Source organism: Macrotis lagotis, chromosome 1 (genome assembly GCF_037893015.1).
Source record: "Macrotis lagotis isolate mMagLag1 chromosome 1, bilby.v1.9.chrom.fasta, whole genome shotgun sequence".
NCBI lineage: Eukaryota > Metazoa > Chordata > Mammalia > Peramelemorphia > Peramelidae > Macrotis > Macrotis lagotis.
Genome location: NC_133658.1, coordinates 496799533 through 496811747, shown reverse-complemented (window position 1 = coordinate 496811747; position 12215 = coordinate 496799533). Strand labels below are relative to the sequence as shown.

Below are 12215 nucleotides of genomic sequence, written 5' to 3'. Positions count from 1 at the left end.
CCTTGTAAAGAATGGAATTCAAATTTGTCATCATCATGCCTGACAAATTCTGAATATCTAGTTTCTGAATACAGACTTTCTGTGAATTGTGAGACAACTTTAAGAACTACTATTTATACTATATTTAAGAAAGAAAAAAATCTGTCTTTGAAATCAATGAGCAAGATAAGTGCATATTTTTCAGTAGACAAATGTATATTAGTACAAATAATTTTAATTTGCTTAAACTCAGAATTTGTAGATCCTTATATACTACCTTTGATTTTGACTAGCATTTTACTAATTTCTGAAGACTGTACAAAAAAGGAGTATGTAAAATTAATTCTACCTAACCTTAGTCATTTTTAAATAGAATGAGTCTATTGAGATTTTATAAATTTTCTTGGAAAAACCTTTCCAGGTGAAAAGAACTTTATTCTACCAATATTTCATAGAATTTGGAATCTTTGAGTCAAAGCCTAAAATTATGCCTAAACTTAATTCCAAACTTCATTTGTTCATCCAAACATAATTATAAACTTCAAGGTCTATCCATCCAAGAAAAATTACTTGATTGCCAAGAATTAAAACATCTTCCCTTGCTGCTCATGTAAATTCATTAATGTTCTTAGGAAAGATTTTGGAATACATGGAGAAGTAGTTTCTACTTGGTGACATTCTACCCTTTCTACAACGAATTCCTTCCAAGGAATCTGCAATCCTCATGGGAATTTTAGATATTTACATGGATACCCTAAAGAGTGGCTTGTTGGGAAACTATTACCTCTTTTGATTCCTCTGAGCATTAAAAGTAATTTTAATCTCAATGAGTTCAAGTCTTTTACTCTGGTCATAAAAGAGAAACTTAATAAATTGGAAGCTGAATATAAAACCAAAGTAGAGTAATTTCATATAATGCAAGAAGATCAGAATGGGGGGAAGTGAGGCAAGATGACAGATAAGAGGCAGCAACCCAGTCAAGCTTCCCCAGTGTTCTCATCTAAATAACTTTAAAATAACTCTTCAAATAGAATTCTGGAGTGGCAGAGTCAACAGAAGTTCAAAGTGAAACATTTTTCTGGCCCAAGACAACTTAGAAGATCAGGCACACTGACATGACAGAAACATGGTCTGTGACACTGAGGTGGGGACCACCTAGAGCAGCAACAGCAGTAGGTCTGGAAGGGGTCTACACCTGCAAAAGCAGCTTCAGGAATTTAACCCAGAGACAATAATAAGATTTAGAAAACTGACATGAAAGATTAAAGGAGGCCCTAAAATAGGTTTGGGCCTTTGTGGCCTAGGTGCTGTTTGGTAATCCCATTGCCCACATACAATTCTGGATTCCAGGGCAAAGAAGAACCCTAGAGGAACAGGGAACAAGTGTTTAAGGATTTAGAGTAGCACTAGTACTTGGAGCTGCAAGGGGCCCTCCCCAGTTAAAGAACAGAGTACAAACCTGGAGAGGGTACCTCCCTCCCTGGATGCACTCCTCTTAAAAGCAGACTTAAAGAACCGGAACAGTGCCTCTCTACTCCCAAATTAATAAAGACTAATTTTAACATAAATTTAAAATAGAAATATGCTGGACAAATAAACAAACCACCAAAAAAAGTACCCAATACAAAAACCTATTATGGGGGCAAAACCAGGATACAAACTCAGTAGAAGACAAGATGAAAGAACTCAAAGCAAAGTCTCAGAAAAAAAGCAAATTGGACACAACTCCAACAAGAATACCTGGAAGAATATAAGAGTGGGGGGAAAATTGGAGAAAGAATGGGAGTAATTCAAGAAAATTACGAAAAGAAAATTAAAAGCTTGGTAAAGAGAGGGGGGCGGAGCCAAGATGGAGACAAGAAGGGATCGAATCTTAGGCGCTCTCTGATAAAACTCATAAGCTAAGGACTCTGACTAAACTTTCGAGAGACAGAACCCACAGAGGGACCCAGTGAGGCAGTTCTCCTACTCAAGGTAACCTGGAAAAGAGCAGAAAGGCTCTGATCCCCCGGGGTCGGAGGGGCGGCCTGCCAGAGGGATGGCCCACCAGAGCCAAAGAACTTCAGCCTCCCAGAGGCAGCCCCAGGGCACTGGGAGCCTCAGCTCACAGCAGCGGGGGAGTCTCCTGAGCTACACCCCGGGGAGCACCGAGCATAAAGTGGGGGAACAGCGGGGGACCTCTGCCAGAGCGAGCATGTGGAGCCCAGCCCTCAGGGCACACAGCAAGCAGCTTGGTCTTTCAGCAGCTGAGACCCGGAAACAGAAGCAGGAATAAGCAGGAGCCCCCAGGGCATGAGCCCAATGAGCTGAGGGAGGGGAGTGAAGAGAAACTGCAAGCTCGGTCCTCTGCCCCTGGAACATGACTCTGGGGCTCTGACCACATTCAGATCCTAATCCCAGTTTAGGCCCCCCATAGAATAACAGGGCCCCACCACCTCGGCCCCGTGGCAGAGTGGGGCTCTTATGGTCATTCACAGACCAGGAAGGAGGACAGAGCCTCACACACTGAGACCCTTGTGGAAGTGTCCCAAAAGCTCAGGAAGTACCCCAAAACCAGGCCCAGGCTGGGAAAATGAGCAAGCAGAGAAATAAGAGGAAGACTATTGAGAAATATTTTGCAAATGAGCCCAAGAAGGATCAAAATACTCAGTCTGAAGATGAGGAAGCACAAGCTCCTGCATCTAAAGACTCCAAGAAAAAACAGAAATTGGGCTCAGGCTACGACAGAGCTCAAAAAAGACTTTGAAAATCAAATGAGAGAGTTGGAAGAAAAACTGGGAAAAGAAAGGAGAGAGATGCAGGAAAAAACATGAAAATGAAGTCAGCAGCTTAGTCAAGGAAATCCAAAAAAATGCTGAAGAAAATAGCATGCTAAAAACCAGCTTAGGTCAAATGGATAAAACAGTTCAAAAAGTTGAGAAGAATGCTTTAAAAAGCAAAATTGGCCAGATGGAAAAAGAGATAAGAAAACTCTCTGAGGAGAACAAATCCTTCAGACAAAGAACAGAATTCAGGGAGATTGATGAATTTACCAGAAATCAGGAATCAATACTTCAAAACAAAAAAAATGAAAAATTAGAAGAAAATGTGAAATATCTCATTGAAAAAATAACTGATATGGAAAACAGACTTAGGAAAGATAATTTAAGAATTATTGGAATACCTGAAAGTCATGATCAGAAAAAGAGCCTTGACATCATTTTCAAAGAATTACTACAGGAAAATTGCCCTGACATTCTAGAAGCAGAGGGCAAAATAGAAATGGAGAGAATCCACCGATCCCCCAGAGAAAGAGATCCCAAAAAACCAACCCCTAAGAATATTATAGCCAAGTTCCAGAACTCCCAAGTCAAAGAGAAAATATTACAAGCAGCCAGAAGGACACAGTTCAAATATCGTGGAGCTGCAGTCAGGATCACACAGGACTTAGCAGCAACTACATTGGAAGCTCATAGGGCTTGGAATACAATATACCAGAAGGCAAAAGAGCTTAGAATGCAGCCAAGAATGAACTACGCAGCAAGGCTGAATGTCCTCTTCCAGGGAAAAAGATGGACTTTCAATGAACCAGGGGAATTTCAAATGTTCCTTTTGAATGGCCAGAGCTGAACAAAAGGTTTGATCTTCAGATACAGGACTCAGGTGAAGCATGGAGATTGGAGGAGAGGAGGGGAAATATGAGGGACTTAATGAGGATGAACTGCATGTATTCCTGCATAGAAAAATGACACCAATAATAATCATATAAACCTTCTCAGTTAATAGAGCAGGTAGAGGGAGCTTTTATAGTTGAAGCACAGGAGAAAGTTGAATTCGAAGATAAAATATGGTGTAAAAATGGAGTCAATAGGAAAAAAAGGGAAATGGAATGGGAGAAAGAAAAAGGAGAGGGGGAATAGTCCAAGATATTTCACATAATAAGATTTTTTTATTACAATGAGCTATTGCAATGATATTGAAGGGGGGAGGCAAAGGGGAATGAGGGATCCTTTGCTCTCATCAGAGATGGCTAGGAGAGGAAACAGCAAATATACTCAATGGGGTATAGACATCTGGAGTAAGAAGGAGGGGAGAGCAGGGGGAAGGGGTGGGGATGTGAATAAAGGAGGAGAGGATGGACCATGGGGGGAGAGTGGTCACATATAACACATTTTCTTTTTTACTTCTTGCAAGGGGCTGGGATTGGAAGGCCTATCTAGGACCATAGGGCCAGGTGGATTCTGGGCCTAAGGGGTGGTATGGGGGCTCACGGTCTCTTGGCCCCCAGGACCAGGGATCTGTCTGCTGCGCCACTCAGCGACCCTACAGCAGAGTCAGAGTGGAAGGAGAGAGAAAATATAGTACATGGTAGTGGAGAAATAAGAAAGGAGGGAGTTGCGATCAGCAATGGCAAGGGTGGAAAAATATGGAAGTAACTTTTGTGATGGACTTATCATAAAGAATGCGATCCACCCATGACAGAGTTGTTGGTGTTGGAACAAAGACTGAAGCACATTTTTTGTTATTATTATTTGGGGGAGGGTGCAGGGCAAGTGGGGCTGGGTGGCCTGCCTGGGGCCACATAGCAGGGTGATCTTTGGGTGTCTGGGGCTGGATTTGGACCCGGGTGCTCCTGGCTCAAGGGCCAATGCTCTGTCTGCTACCCAACCACCCCTACTATTATTACTATTTTATTTTATTTTGGGTCTTTTTTTTTTCTTCTTTTTGGTTTTTGCAGGGCAGTGGGGATCGGGTGGCTTGCATGTCACATGGCTGGGTGATTGTTGGGTTTACGAGTCTGGATATGGACTCGTGTGCTCGTGGCTCCAGGGCTGGTGCTTTGCCCATTGGGCCACCTGGCCATACCTAAAATTATTACTATCATTTTTTTAATTTTAATTTTTTTTCTCTCCCCTTTACTTTATTCGCCCAAGCAAGTCTATCTATATTCATGGGGGGAGGGGTATTTTGTTTACTTGTAAACAAGAATATTTTATTAATGTAAAAAAACATTTGCACAAAATGAGAATAAAAAATAAATTAAAATAAAATAAAATAAAATAAAATAAAAATAAGGGGCAGCTAGGTGGTGCAGTGGATAGAGCACTGATCCTGGAGTCAGGAGTACCTGGGTTCAAGTCCGGCCTCAGACACTTAATAATTACCTAGGTGTGTGGCCTTGGGCAAGCCACTTAACCCCATTGCCTTGAAAAAAAAAACCTAAAAAAATATATATATATATAAATAATATAATCAATTAAATATTCCTAACTAAAATAAAAATGTTATATTAGCCAATTTAAATCAAATCTACTTTATGTAGGAACAATTTCTTTGTTTATACATGTTTAATTTTTGTCATTTAAAGTCAAATCAATGAAAATTAAAAAAAAAAGCTTGGAAAAAAGGCACATAAAATACTAAAGAAAATGACACCTTAAAAAAACAAAATTAGTCAAATGGTAAAAGGACAAACAAAAATTCACTAAAGAAAATAATTTCCTTAAAAATTAGAATTGGGCAAATAGAAACTGACTACATGAGACATCAAGAAACAATAAAATAAAGTTAAAAGAATGAAAAAATAGAAAAAATATGAAATATTTCATTGGGGAAAAACCACCAATGTGAATAATATATTTAGGAAAGATAATTTAAGAATTGCTAGACTATCTAAAAGTAATGATCAAAAAAAGAGTCCAGACATCATATTTCAAAAAGTGATCATCTCAGACTGGCCAATATGACCAGAAAGGACAATGATCAATGTTGGAAGGGATGTTGGTGGAGTTGTGAATTCATTCAAACTTTCTGGAGAGTAATCTGGAATTATGCCCAAAGGGCAATAAAAATGTGCATACCTTTCAGAGAAGCCTGGAAGGATTTGCATTAACCCATGCTGAGCCAGATGAGCAGAACCAGAAGAACATGGTATACCATAATAGCAACATGGGGGTGATGATCAACCTTAATGGACTTGCTCAGTTCATCAGTGCAACAATCAGGCAAAATTTTGGGCTATCTGCAATGAAGAATACCATTTGTATCCAGAGAAAGAATTGCGGAGTTTAATCACCAAAAACCAACTAGATGATTTCAATTACATTAAATTAAAATCTTTTGCACAGATAAAACCACTGTAACCAAGATCAAAAGAAATGTAGTAAATTGGGAAACAATCTTTACAATTAATGATTCTGACAAAGGGCTCATTTCTAAAATATACGGAGAAGTGAGTCATATTTTTAAAACAAAAAGCCATTCCCCAATTGACAAATGGTCAAAGGATATGCAAAGGCAATTTACAGATGAGGAGATCAAAGCAATCCATAGCCATATGAAAAAATTGCTCTAAATCATTACTTATGAGAGGAATGCAAATTAAAGCTCCTCTGAGGTACCACCTCACACCTCTCAGACTGGCCAATGTGACCAGAAAAGATAATGATCATTGTTGGAAGGGTTGTGGGAAATCTGGGACTCTATTACACTGTTGGTGGAGCTGTGAACTCATCCATGCTTTCTGGAGAAAAATTTGTAACTATGCCCAAAGGGCAACAAAAATGACCATACCCTTTGACCCAGTAATACCACTACTGGGACTATACCCTGAAGAGATGATGAAAAAGGGTAAAAATATCACTTGTACAAAAATATTCATAGCAGCCCTGTTTGTGGTGGCAAAGAATTGGAAATTAAGTAAATGTCCTTCAATTGGGGAATGGAACACTATTGTTCTATTAGAAACCAGGAGGGACGGGATTTCAGGGAAGCCTGGAGGGATTTGCATGAACTGATGTTGAGTGAGATGAGCAGAAACAGAAAAACACTGTATACCCTAACAGCAACATGGGGGTGATGTTCAACCTCGAAGGACTCACTCATTCCATCAGTGCAACAATCGGGAACAATTTTGGGCTGTCTGCCAAGGAAAGTGCCATCTGTATCCAGATAAAGAGCTGTGGAGTTTGAACAAAGTTCAAAGACTATTCCCTTATTTTAGAGGGAAAAAAACCCAGATATCTTATTGTCTGATCTTGTTATCTCTTAGACTTCTTGTCTTTTCCTTAAGTATATGATTTCTCTCTCATCACACTCAATTTGAATCTATGTACAACATGGAAAGAAAATAAAGACTGACATTGCTTTCCACGGAGGGGTGGGGGGAGGGAAGTAAGATTGTGAGGAAAATTGTAAAACTCAAATAATATCTTTAAAAAAAAAGAATTGCAGGGTTTAAAAAAAAAGACCAAAGACTATCACCTTTAATTTTTTAAAAAGTTATCTTTTATGTATTATATAAGTTTGCTATCTCTTATACTTTATTTTTTTCCATATCCTTATGATTTTTCTCTCAACACATTCAATTTTGATCAATGTATAGCATGGAAGCAATGTAAAAACTATCAAATTGCCTTTTGGGAGAGGTGAGGGGAGGGAGGTAAGATTGGGGAAAAAATTGTAAAATTAAATAATAATTTTAAAAATTTTAAAAGAAACAATCAAGAAAAACAGCTTCACAATGTAAAGATTGACAAATTGCCTTCTGTGGGGGATAGGGGGAGGGAAGTAAGATGGGGGGGGAAATTGTAAAATTCAGGTGGCTAGGTGGTGCAGTGGATAGAGCACTGGCCCTGGAGTCAGGAGTACCTGAATTCAAATCCGACCTCAGGCACTTAATAATTACCTAGCTATGTGGCCTTGGGCAAACCCCATTTGCCTTGGAAAAACCTAAAAAAAAAATGTAAAACTCAAAATAAATAAAATCTGTTAAAAAAGAGAAAAAAGTTTCAATATCCTAGGAAACAGAAGATAAAATAGAAACTGAAAGAATATGCTGATCAATGAAAAAAGGTAAAAACCCCACATACATACAAAAATATTTATAGTAACTGCTTGTAGTAGCAAAGAATTGGAAATCGAGGGGATGCCCATCAACTGGGGAATGACTGAAGAAACTGTGGTATATGTATGTGATAGGAGGGATGGGATCTCAGATAAGCTTGAAAAGGCTTGCATGAATTGATCCTGAGTGAAGTGTACAGACCCAGAAAAACATTGTACACATTAACAATATGGGGTGATGATCAATCTTGATGAACTTGCTTATTTATCAGTACAATAATCAGGGACAATTTTAGGGGATCTCTGATGGAGAATATCATCTATATCCAGAGAAGGAACTATGGAGTTCAAATGAAGAATAAAGATTATTACTTTCAATTTTTTTTTAAAGTCATCTTATAGGGTGGCTAGGTGGTGCAGTGGATAGAGCACCGGCCTTGGAGTCAGGAGTACCTGGGTTCAAATCTGGTCTCAGACACTTAATAATTACCTAGCTGTGTGGCCTTGGGCAAGCCACTTAATCCCATTTGCCTTGCAAAAAACCTAAAAAAAAGTCATCTTATATTTTACATAGTTTTGCTATCTCTAATATTTTCTTTCTTCCTCAAATTTGTTTTTTTCTCTCAACACATTCAGTTTTGATCTATGTATATCATGGAAATAATTGTAAAGACTATCAAATTGCCCTCTGATGGGGGGGAGGGGTGGAGAGGGATTGGATGAAGGGGGAAAAAATTGTAAAATTCAAAACCTTGTAAAAAAAATGGTAGAAACTATTTTATATAATTGGAAAACAAATAAAATATTTATATTAAAAAAAGAATATGCTGATCACCTTCTGAAAAAGATCCAAAATAAAGACTCCCAGAAATAATTTTAACTAAATTTCAGAGCTCTCAGGTGAAAGAGAAACTCTAGCAAGCTGTCAGAAAGAAATCATTCAAAAATCATGAAGTTATAGTCAGGATCACAAGATTTACTAGGTTCCCTCTGCTCCAGAATCAGAGGACTTGAAATAAGATGTTCCCAAAGGCAAAGGAGCCAGGCATTATAACCAAGAATAATCTACCTAGCACAACAGTATAATCCTTGTGGTGGAAAAATGAATTATTTAATAAAGGACTTTTAAGCATTTCTAATGAAAAAACAAGCACTGAATAGAAACTGACACTCAGCTACAAGATTCAAACATAAAATGACTATGAGGATGAGCAACAGATTTAACTCTGAACCTGGAGTGAAGACCTAAATTCAAAGATAACCCCAGACACTTTACCTCTGCCTCTGTTTAATCAATTGTAAAATGGGAATTATAGCACCTACCTCACAAATTTATTATGATGATCAAATGAGATTAATACAAAGAATATGGCCCAATGTCTGACCCATAGTGGGTTGTTTTGTCATTTTTCATGATGCAATAATGTTTCCTTGCATTCATATGCCACAGTATATTTAACAATTGCCCAAGATAAATTTTAGGTACCAACTCTAAAATTTTAAAGTTCTTTGCTTTTCTTTCTTTCTCTCTTCCCCCAACCACTTTTAATCTCCTCTTCATTATCCTGAAGTTAGTTTTACTTTAGACTCTTCTCTGTCCAGTATCATCCTCCCTCTCAAGCCACCTTTCCCTAGCCCTTTTGTTTGAATTGATGCATTTCTACACCAATAAACCCCTTGTGTGTTTCTCTGTGTGTATGTAGGTTCATTTCCTCTTTGTCTATTTGAGTGGGATTAATAATCTTCCTGATCAATTTACATTTGATAAATGGTCTAAACCAAAATGTAAATACCTAAAATTCCCATGAGGACTGCAGATTCCTTGAAAGGAATTTGTTGTAGAAAGGACAGAATGTCATCAAGTAGAAACTACTTATCCAGGTATTCTAAAATCTTTCCTAAACATATTCCTTCCTCCATGCTTGTATATACTCTTTTCGCATAGTCCAATTACAAGAAATATCAAGAGAAGGAATGCAAATTAAATTCTGTGGTTTTACCTCATACAGAAAATTGCTAAGATGATATAAAAAATACAATTAGTCAATACTGAAGACTGTGAGAAGACAGCAAACCCATACACTAATGGTGGAACTGTGAATTACTCTACTCATCCTAGAAGTTTGGATTTTTGTGGGAAAACTTACAAAGCTGTTCATATCTTTGACACAACCCTTCACACACACTAGTCATGCCCTGGTCAAAAACTGAAAGTATAAACATAATATTCATAGTATTATTTTATGCAGCAGCAAAAAAAAATGAAATAGAATTTTTACTAAGAAATTTAGAGGAATTCAGAGAAACAGGAGAATTTTATTAACTTGAGTTAAATAAGCAGAACCAGAGGAGTAATATATGCCAAGACTACAGAAAATACCAAAAATTAGGTGTTAAAAGCTAATTGATCTGTAATGACAAATCTTGACCCTGAAGAAATAATGAAGCACAACTTCATTTGCTCAGTGGAGATGTGGCAATCTACAGATACTGAATTACTTCATATGAAGTGATTTTTTTTTACTCTTTTACAGGCAAGAATTCAAAGTGGATGAATAATTGTTGTGTACAAATAAAATGTATCAATATTTGAAAAAATAGAAAGTGATCAAAGGCACATTATTAATTTCTCTAACTAGTTCTCAAAGTAAGATGGGGAAGATATATATATTATATATTCACTATGCATTAGGTTGTTGTGAGGAAACTGATTTGCTAGTATTGAGGTGCTACAGAAACAAGGTAGGGGGACAGCAGAAATCTTTGGATATCACCAATCAAATGAATGTTTCTGGAGAGGAAAATACTAATAGTTAGGCATAACTTACACTTGAAGAGAAGCAAAAGAGTAAGATTAGGCCTAAAGGTTGAAATCAGCTGTCAGGGGCAACTAGATGGTACAGTGGATAGAGCACTGGCCCTGGAGTCAGGAGGACCTGAGATTAAACCCAGTCTCAGACACTTAATAACTGCCTAGCTGTGTGACCTTGGGCAAGTCACTTAATCCTATTGCCTTAATTAAAAAAAACATTTTAAAACATTAAATTTCACAAAAGGGTCAACTGGAACTAGAACATGAAAAATGTTTAAGAATCCCTGCTCACTGAATATAATGGTATATTAATAAGATGGAGTCAATGGGTGATAAAGGGAAGTGCTGGGAGGAAGGGAAAAGAGAGGAAGAAGGAGCTAAGATATTTCACATAAGACTCAAGAAAAAAGTTTCCTCAATGGAGTGGAACAAGGGAAGGCAAGGGGGAATGAGTGAGCCTTCATTCTCATCAGAAATGGCTCGGGGGGCGGGGGTGGCTAGGTGGCTAGGTGGCTAGGTGGCTAGGTGGCGCAGTCGATAAAGCACCGGCCTTGGAGTCAGGAGTACCTGGGTTCAAATCCAGTCTCAGACACTTAATAATTACCTACCTGTATGGCCTTGGGCAAGCCACTTAACCCCATTTGCCTTGCAAAAAACTAAAAAAAAGTGGCTCAAAGGGGAAATAACATACACACTTAATAGGTTATAGAAATATATCTTACCCTAGAGAAGAATTAGAGGAAAGGATGGGATAAGGGGGAATGAGGGGAGAGAAGGGGGGGGGGTAGGTGGCAAAAGAGAGGAAAGATCTGAGCAGGGACAGGGTGAAAGGAGAGAGAGAATAGAATAAGAGTGGGGAGGAATAGAGTGCAGGGAAATACAGCTAGTGATAGCAACTGTGAGAAAAACAGTGAAGCAACTTCTCTAGTGGACTAGATCAGGAAAATGAGGACTGGAATGGTGAAAACTTGCTCAAAGACATAGTAAAAGGCAAAACTGGAATAAAGAAGGCAACTCATCCCAGAGATAGAGCTGTTGGAATTCAAACACAGACTGAAGTACCCTTTTATCTCTCACTATTCTTGAGGTTTCTCTATTGGGGGGGAATTTATGTTCACTCTCACAAGATTATAGTAAAAATATAAAATAAACCAAAGGGGGGAAAAAAAGTCCTGAATCCAAGATATGCACTTAGAGGTTAACAATAATGGCCTTTATATAGTCCGTATATAATACTATATGTGGTCTGTAAAGCACTTCACATATATTGTCACATTTGAAGCTATTATATGTCATTTTTTAACTTAAAGAAGAAACTGAAGCTGAGAGATAAAGCAACTTGGCCAGACCACCCACTTAGGCAGAAAGTGGCATCATCAACTTTACTCCAAATCCTGCTATCCAAATTTATTTCACTAATACTTTACAGCATCTTGCTCTGACTTCAAGGTTCAGATCACAAAACCTAAAATCACACACACAATCTAAAGGGCTTTGCAGAATGACTGGATGGTCTACTTAATGTTGAAATAGATCTTTTTGTTACACATGATTAAGGGAGTATCCAGTAAGTCCCTCACATTGGGGCCAGGACCAAAAA

The 12215-nt window shown here is 38.1% G+C and overlaps 1 pseudogene; it reads left to right on the top strand.

Annotated features, from left to right (window-relative positions):
* Window positions 1–156: 156 nt before the first annotated feature.
* LOC141504912 (SCY1-like protein 2 pseudogene) lies at window positions 157–10620 on the top strand (annotated as a pseudogene).
* The last annotated feature ends 1595 nt before the right edge of the window (window positions 10621–12215 follow it).